Source organism: Centruroides vittatus, unplaced genomic scaffold (genome assembly GCF_030686945.1).
Source record: "Centruroides vittatus isolate TY-2023 unplaced genomic scaffold, ASM3068694v2 contig_950, whole genome shotgun sequence".
NCBI lineage: Eukaryota > Metazoa > Arthropoda > Arachnida > Scorpiones > Buthidae > Centruroides > Centruroides vittatus.
In genome coordinates, this window is record NW_027122629.1 from 761228 (window position 1) to 770779 (window position 9552).

At 36.1% G+C, this 9552-nt stretch overlaps 1 non-coding gene across 1 annotated transcript; it reads left to right on the plus strand.

Annotated features, from left to right (window-relative positions):
• Window positions 1–7472: 7472 nt before the first annotated feature.
• Window positions 7473–7544, plus strand: TRNAG-UCC (transfer RNA glycine (anticodon UCC)). Its single transcript has one exon. It is a non-coding gene; the product is annotated as a tRNA-Gly (tRNA).
• Window positions 7545–9552: the final 2008 nt, after the last annotated feature.

Sequence of the window (9552 nt, forward strand, 5' to 3'; positions counted from 1 at the left end):
TCGACAGGCATCGGTCCTTCGAGATCTATGTGGATTAGTTCTAGAGGGTGTTTCGTCTTATTACCCTTAGTTTCCTTGAAGGGTTCTCTAGTATGTTTGGCTTGTATGCATATTTCTCATTGGATCATTTTTGTCTCCTTGTAGTCGAGTCCTCTAAGCAAGTTTTGTCTTTTCGTTATGTCTAGGTATGTTTCATTTACGTACCCCAGTCTCCTATGCCATAAAAATTTTTCGTTTCTTTCGAGCTCATTAGTGGTGACTTGTTTAGCGGAATTTCGTTCATTAGTCTCTAGAATAAAAAAGCCATTTTTTCGGGCTGCTTTGGCTATCTGTTCGTTGTTCTTGGAAATGATTTTTCCTCCTGTTTTATCAAGAATTATTGTGTAGTCATCTTCAACCAATTTGTTTACCGAGAGGAGGTGTCCATCCAGCTTCGGAACATATAGGACTTCCTTTAATACTATGGGCATATTTTCTTCCATCACCGTTCCCTTTCGTTGGCATATTTATGGTCTTTACTGGCTACTCGAATTCTTCGCGTATCCGGATTTATCTCTTTGATCCAGTTTTTATTTGATGCCATATTGATGTAGCAGCGGAGTCGATTACCCATTCTTCTTCTTTGTCTTTGTTAGCTCTTTTGTCTGGCGTGAACCAATCTCTTTCGGGAGTAGACTTATTATCGACGTATCTGGCTTTGGTTTCTGATTTCTCTCTTCTAGTTTTTGTTGCGATGCCACGCGTGTGATTGCTATATCGATCGGTTTTCTGTTCGCATTTCTGTGAGTTTTTTGGATTATACCAGCATTCTGAGGATCTGTGGCCGAATTTTCCACAAGTGAAACATCTTTTCTCTTTTACGTATTTTCCTTTTTGGGATCTTGAACGAAAAGCCGATTCGCTTTCGTTGTATCGCGAGGTGCCTGCTCTGTCTTCTTCCTTTTGGATGGCGTATTCTAGGTCTTCTTCTTTATTCCAGTTTATATGGAGATTTTAGCCTGTTGGCCTTTTTTGTCGTTCATCGTCGCTTCCTTTATGCTTTCGAGTTTTCGGGCGATATCGTGATATTTACGGGGCAGTCCGTCGGTTATTAAAGTTATTAATTCCGTTTCTTCCATTCCTAAATTTACCATTTTGGCTTTTTCATTTAGTTCGCGAGCCCTTCTAATATATTCCTTCCAGTTTTCGTCCCTCCCCATTTTTAATTTAGAGAGCTTGATCTTCACATTTTTCGTTTAGTGTCTAATCGACCTTCGTATCTTCGTTCTAGGTCTTCCCAAACGTTTAGATTCAAAATTAGACTAACCTCCTGTTCTTCCATTGTGCGTATGATGATTCTAAGAGTTTCGCTGTTCTTCTTTCGCCACGTGTCATAGGCTGCCTTTTCTTCGGGAGTGACTGTTTCTCCAGGAATTTCTGGTCTGGGTCTTTCGATCACGTGCATCAGATCTTGGCCTTCTAACAGATTCTTTATTATACATTTCCATATTTGGTAGTTTGATCCATTTAACTCGGGTATTAAACTCAATCCTTTAGCTTTTTCGGCCATCTTTCTTTTGTTCTCTCAGTACTTTTCTTCGGGAACCTTAGTCGAAAACTTTGGGTGACTTATTCTTTAAAAGTTTTCTGCGTTTCCTGGGCCCATAACCGATTGTTGGACGACTATGAATGATTCAGACAACCCAAAGTTAACATTAACAAAAAGAAAGTTTATTTTTACGTCTAAGCCATTTGAGAGCAGAAGAGAAAGTGGGTGAAAAAATGAACAAGTGTTTATATAAAAGTTGTGTTATGTCACCCTTTTGACACCCGACCAAAGTTCACATACTTTTAGTAAACAAGTACAGGGTGACAAGAATTCCTCTACGAAACTTGCTACAAATTTCTATTAATAATAATATAATTGTTCATCAAATTTATAGCTAAACTTGTTATATTTTTATAAATAAAATTATAAATTCTTAACTCTATCTTCTTATAAGTTACATTAATAATGTAGCCATTATTAATAGCAAATCTTCATAAAGAATACAATATGGTACTGTAAGTATTTTTATTCCCCTGTGGACACTAAGAATGACCTTTAATCATATTCATTACGGGATTGACCAGGGCCACAAAAGTTGCGAAACCATTCATAAAAAATTCCTATGGGTTTTTGACAGCGTGGATTCGATTACAGATCATCAAAAGCCACAGCCTGGGTCATTTGGCAGTTGTAAAGCGCATAATTACCATAATAAAAAGTTAATATTAAGAATTATACAGGAAAGAAACTTTAGACTAAATAGGGGAAAAAAATAGCTCTATAATATACAGTAGAAACTCCATATTCGCGCATTGGAGGAACGAATAAAGAAAATGAAATAACAGATATTAATCGGTTTCATCTTAAACGTATTTTATTTCATCTGTGATGTGGACTTCAAGTGTATAGGCCAGTGGTCCCCAACCCTATGCCCGCGGGCACCATGGCGCCCGCCAATCGTTTTACGTGTGCCCGCCATTGTGCGACCACGATAAAAATAAAAATATTTCGGTTTTCGATAAAATGCTATGTAAAAGTTTTTTTCACTTTGAATGATTAACCATTCAAAAGTAGAAATGGCGTCCAACACAGATGAAAGCACAAAGCGAAATGCGACCGATCTCTTTTTCCCCTCCGCCAAATCTGCACTAATTCAATTTCCCATACCTGAAATGAAGTAAATCGGTCCGTTCTGAATACCATAAAATCAAAGTAGGGAAACGTGTAGGGCCCGTAACTTGGAGTGACCTAGAAATTTCAGCAGTCGTTAACTAAAAAAAAAAAAAAGGTCAACAGCCATCCGTGTGTGAGAAGTAATCTCCGCCACGATATCTCTCGCACCATCTAGAAATATTCCTGGGTGACACCACGATATCCGCACCGGGTGTCATCCATGCTAATGTCACATTATATAAGATTTGTTTAGAAGCAACTTATTTAAATGGGGCCCCAATTTAAATTTTGTCTAGGGCCCGCTAGAGGCTTAATCCGGCGCTGTTAACTATGTCCAAATATAAATTCACCTTGAAAAAATAAATGGTGCCCGTCGTCCAGCCGGTATTCTAGAATGTGCTCTTAGGTACAAAAAGGTTGGGGACCCCTGGTATAGGCTATTGTTTCTTAGTTTCTCGGGTTATTGTAGAACGTGTACTTATTCTAATGTGTAATTGGTATGGATCGTAAATGTGTATATTGTGTTTTACAAGCAGACTTTAATTAGTTTTATTTCTTATCCTTAAAATCCACAATAACCTATATTGTAGATTTTAAGCAAAAAGTTAAATGGAACAAAAACGGCGTTATTAAAACTATACTGAGTTGTAGTGAACCATTACTTTCAATGATGAGTCCAGTCTTTATCCAATTTTCTTTTTCAGTATTGGGTAAAGGTCTGCTTTTTGTACTCTAGCAGTTGTCGTTGGTTTTCTATTAGGTTTTTAAAAATAGAAAAGACGATTGTTAGTTGGTTTTTTGTAATAGGATAAATTTCTGCTTGTCCAGTTGCGTTGATCACGATGATTAGGATGGTTAGTTGATGTTTAGTTTCTGTATACTGACAAGGCCATTTGATGTCTTCTGTATTGTGCGTTCGTGTTAGAAAACATTTGTTAATGTTTTCCAGAGTAGGTTCGTGTGTTTGCACTCCAGGATGGCGTGTTCGAGCGTTTCCTTGTTGTAGCATATGGGGTAGTCTATGCAATTTGTTAGCTTTTTCTGCTTTCTCCATTCGTTTGTCTGTAGGCAGTTACGATGAAGTTTCCAAAAGATAGTTTTCTCTTTACTAGGGATATTTAATTTTGAAATGATTTTAATTATGTTTTTACTTCTCAGATTGATTTGATTATACGGTTTTAGGATTTCGGAATAAATTTGTCTATTACTTTATAATAGAGCTCCTTTGGTGTTAACGTAAAATTGATTTCGTCGGAGAAGTTTTCCTTCATTGTTCTGTAGCATCACACAATCTCAAGCAGTATTGTTGGTGGTCTGAGTCTATGTATCTTCTCAGTAGTTACGATTATGTTTGATATGTGAGGTTGGACAAATGCTTTCGCTAAACTTGTCCAGATACGGTATTTGTGCAGGTTATTTATCAATTTGATTCTCTGAACTAAAGTTTTCAGGGAGACTTCCAATAAGCCAGCTCCTCTGTTTTCTAAACTATTATATAACGTCGTTCTTCTCATCGGTTCGAAGTTTGAGCCCCGGTTGAAAGTGGCACATATTCTATTGATTTGTGTCACCACTCTCTTGGAGAGTGGTTGCGTATGAATAAGATACCAAGAGGGGCTCAGCAGTTTGGCATTTCCTAATTTAGCTTTTCCAGTAATCGATGTTTCTTCCTCTCCATATATAAGAATCCTTTCTCACCTTGTCGATGTTTTTGTTCCATTGCTCGTTGCTATTCTTACCTATCAGTATTCCCAAGCTATTCATATTGGTCTTGGACCAGTTAAATCCTAGGTAGTTTGATGGGAGATTTTTCCAGGCTCCAACTCAAAGTCCTTTGCATTTTTGTGGATTCATTTCCGTACCGGAGATATTTTTAAATTTTTGAAAAACTAAGCTCATCATTTTAATACTGCTTATGTCAGCGAGGATCAACGTTATGTCTTCTGCATAAGCAGTGTATTTGATCTCGCTATCAGGATTGTTTGGGAGGCGGTATCCTTTGATGTTACCGTCGGCTGTAATGTGGAGAAAAAGAGATTCCATGCAAATAATAAAAAGAAGCATGGATAATAGACTAATTCTTTCTTTTTTGTCGGTTTTAGGAATGAAGATAATTATTCCGTGATTAAAGCCATTTATGAGTTTGTTGGTTTTTACAGAGTTGTTGATCGTGTTGACGTACCGTTGCCTATCAAGGGAAAAATTGTTTATAAAATACATCAGGTAGCCCATCCGGTCCTGGTGATTTGTTATTTGGCATGCCATTTAGAGCTGATTTGCATTCTTCATAAGTGGTGTTTCTATTTAGCTGAATACTCTGCTTATCGTTAAGTTTTGGCATTCGGCACATAAAGTCGCGAGATCGGATAAATGCTCCATATAAACGGTTCTCGTGATATATGCCTTTAGTTTGGCTTTTGTCTTTGCAATGGCTGTTTGATGCTTACCAGGACGTAAGGTTTCGTCCATATATACCTGTTTAAGCTCTCGTATCCCTTTATCGTATTCTTTACGTGTTTTTTTTTATTATTTATACTTATTTTAACTGTAATATGAGGGTTCATTTTACGCCAAATGTCTATTAAGTCAAACCGATCTTTCAGGGTCTGGAAAATTTTTGTTTCGCTTTTATTGCAGGTGTTTCCTATTGTCTATTTCCTTCTCGACAAAGTTGAAGTCACTGCCTAATACGATTTCGTTAGTAAAATCCAGATAAAAATCAAGGATATTGATAAAGTCTCGTCTTGCCTTCGGATCTCCTGATGAGCAGTATACAGAAATGATTCTCTGAATTCCTTGTGAAAATTCTATATCACAAACGAACCACACGACCGTGGTCGTCGTGTGCCCGGTATACGATGTTGATGCCGTGTTTGACGAAAATCGCCGTTCCTGCGTTACCTCTGTTACCATGGGACCAGATACATTGATAAAATTTGTTTTATGTTACGGGCAAATTGATGAAAGTTTTCATTTTAACTAAGCATCGATTCCTGAATTAATGCGATGTCAATTTTACTGGTAAGATTTGCTGTTATTTTTGTTGTTTAGACCGTTGATATTTATTGAAAGAATTTTTAATCTTTATTCTGGCGGGATTATCATTACTTCCGGCTCGTTTGTTTTGATAGACAGGTCTTTTGTGTTTATATTATTACGCAAATTTTCAATATTATCGCTCTCTAATGTTGTTTCGGTTTCGCTCATTTCCACGAGGCATTCGAATTTATTTTCCATGGTGAGTACGTTATTGTGTTGGTCATTTGACTGTATTGTAACCCTCGTAACATCAATATTCGGAAGGAATTTCGTCTTTTTTCCTTCGTTTGGCTGCTAGGAGCAGTGGCGAGTTTTCATTATTACAAGAGATAGTAGGGGGTTTTATTGTTTCACCATTTTCAATACTTGTAGTTGTTTGATTTTGGGAAACGTTTAATTCTGCATCATTTACTCTTTGTTCAGGGGTGTGTGAAGCTCGTTATTGCCCGTGGCAGTGGTTGAACTATTTTCTTTGTTCTCCTCCCTTCCGGAACATTCTCTATCAAAATGTCTGCCTAGTCCGTTTTATTTTGTAGTTTTGAAGCAAATGTGATCCCTGCACATTTATCTTCGTTATGGCCATATTTATTGCATTTTTTACATTTTGGGACAGTACACTGCCTTCGTAAATGGCCTATATTTTTGCAACGGTAGCATAAAGGAGGACGTCCTGCTATCACTACTGCTCCGGACATGCCCTTAACCTTAACGTCCCTTCTTAATTCTATCCAAATCCGGGGCTTGTTGGTGAGAATATATTCTAGACCCTCCACGTTGCATGTAACAAATTTACTATTTTCCCATAATTAACAAAATGTTTAGATACAAGTTGGTGAGATAGTTCGGGCGACTATACCACCATCCCTTGAAAGATGTTACGAAAATGTTATTATATTAGCAACTGCATCGTGGGCGTTTAATTTAGGAACGTATGCAAGCGCCCGTCGCTATCATAACTCTGCGTTAGAGAACGATAGAATTTGATTCAGTAGAATTGTAGGCCATGACGAGTACGAATAAAAAGCCTTCTTAGTGCCCACAGAACAAAGAGAGTTTAAAAAAACTTATTTGGCTTTTCAAGATTATTTTGAACAATATTAAAAATTTCATTGTAGTTTATTCAATTTAAAATATATGCTCTCCACCTCAAATTAGAAGTGTGCCCTGTATACGTCATACTTTTCCTGATAACAAAGTAGTCGTGCCAGTCATCTATGTAATTCCATTCAGAAGAAAATTTTTGAATTGAATTCAAGTAACTTCTGGCTGAAGTTCCTGTATAGTTAATCAGGATCTCTTGCCCTAAATAAGTTTTTCATATCTAGTCCCGACTTTTATCTAACTAACATTTTCTCGAGATTAAGGAAGGAGTGACAGACAGACGGACGACAGCGGGAATTTATAGGTCTACAATTTTTTTCAAATTGTAGCCCAATAACAAGAGGAATTTGTATGTGTAGATAGGCGGGCCGGCCGTCAGCCTGACGCTCTTGAGGTGATAGAACATGGATGGAGAATTTTCATGATCGATCTGTTCCGAATGTATTAAAACTTATTCGGTAAATTATTATATTTATCCATTTTTCCGAATAAAATTTGTAAGTTATGTCAGGCGAATGACAATTATTTTAGGTTTTATTCTGTTAAAAACTTCAATGAGCTGATATGATCTTTGACCTACTTAGTAAAATGTAAAGATGCAATATGAAATACGGGAAAAATATCGTTATAAGCGACGGTGGTATAGTGGTTAGCATAGCTGCCTTCCAAGCAGTTGACCCGGGTTCGATTCCCGGCCGTCGCAGTCATTTTTTTTAATACGAAAATATTTTATACGGATTTTTAGTATTCGTTCTTCAAACTCTAAGTAAAAATTTCTAGCCTTTCAGAACCTTTTATGGGGGATTTATGGTATTAAATTTTGGTGGTTAAAGGTCGAGAGGGAGGAGAGATAAAGGGGGTCGTGTCATTACATATCTCGAGTAGGGTCGGACTTAGTGATGATTTTACTCTTATTAGCATTTACAGTTCTTACAAAATATCATAACAGAGGGCGCTACTGAATGTGGCTAGGAACCAAGCTCTATAAACGTAAGGCCAAGATACCATACCGTGATGCATCGCGGCAGTCGCCATGTTGAGTCTTTTTCGGTGTGTATGGTATTTCTAGAGCCAAGCTGATTGTTTCTTTCGATCTGAATTAGTTGGATTTCTTTATATATATATATATTTATATGCAGCAATAGCATTATTTGTATCAAAATATGAATTTATAAAAGCAATAATAATTATAAAATATGCACTAAATTGCAGTTGAATGTTTCTTATTGGATATATTTGAACAATCTTGTATGGCTATTGTTTCTGCTAAAAAAAAAAACATCAACTAGAAGAGGAAAATAATTTTCTGTAGTCGTCTAAACAATTAATCATTTATTAAAACGTTTGCTATTATATTACAAATCTCATACAGCAAAAATCTTCACAATAAGAATTAAATTATTATTATTATTATTTATTAAATATAAATGTTTTTGAATAATAATTAATTAGAGAATATTTCTTATAATGATATGTGGTTCCTGTGATAAATATTTTTTTTTTTTTAAATCTGAAAAAGGAATGTTTAATGTCATAAAAACATTTGTTAAAAAGAGCTTCTAAAATGTAAGCAGATAATGTTTTTTCTTAAAGTACATTAACTCTTAAATCATCACTCTCCTAGATCTATCATATGGAAAACGAAACAATCTTATACCTTTGGCTATCGAATTTTTACAATTCGGTGCTGAATAACAAACCATTTATATATATATAAAACAAGAAATCCAAATAACTGAGTTCGAAAGAAACAATCAGCTTCTCTCTAGAAACACCGTACACACCGAAAAAGATTCAACACGGCGACCACTGTCGCCTTTATCACGTTATCGTTATGTTTATAGACCTTGGCCGGGAAAGTTAAGCAACCCGTTGCTGAATTTTTGTATTTGGCGCCGTTTTTTTCCCCCATATTTAATTACAAACGACCGAACAATCTGACTTTTAGTAGTACATAGAGAAATCTTACAATAGGAGTGTTACAATTATTTATATTGTGGTGAGCACGCGGACGAACAGTACAATACGAAGTTGTACACAATAAAATAATATTTTATTAATTGTTCGCGCGGTTCTTTATACACTAAGTTCTTTAGAATCTCAACTATATACAACTGCAATATATACAAAATCGGTGTGGTAAATCTTCGTACAAACAAAGGAGAGTGATACGTTTTTGCGACAATGTTCTTCGTTTATAACTTTTCTATTAACTTAAACTATCTTAAACTAACTTATAATCTAAAGGAAAATGGAAAAGGAAAGGATGAGATGAAGAGTAAGAATAAAAGGAGAGAAAGTGCTGGTGGGGTACCCGGGTTATTCTTTTGTTTGGTCTTCACTCTTCTCAAAATGGAGACTTGCGCCGAATTTACTTTTAACCGTCTTTTTCTCTATCTCAGATCTGATGATTCTTAAGTATTCACCAAACTTTCCATTTTAGTGTCCGTCTATTTCAGTCGTTTCCCTGCAGACGACCTAAGATCTCCTCTACGTCTCACTCAGCGACGACAACCTGGACCTTTTCCTTTTTCCAATCTGCTTCTTCTAAACGCTAGCTCAAGAATGGTTACCAGCGTTGCCACATGAAATTTCAAAATGTTCTGAAGCTCCTTCAAAAAATGTACTATTTCTATGGTTTTTTGTTAAAGTTGATTAGTGATAGAAAATAATATAAAAGTATTTATATTATTATTTATACTCGTACAATT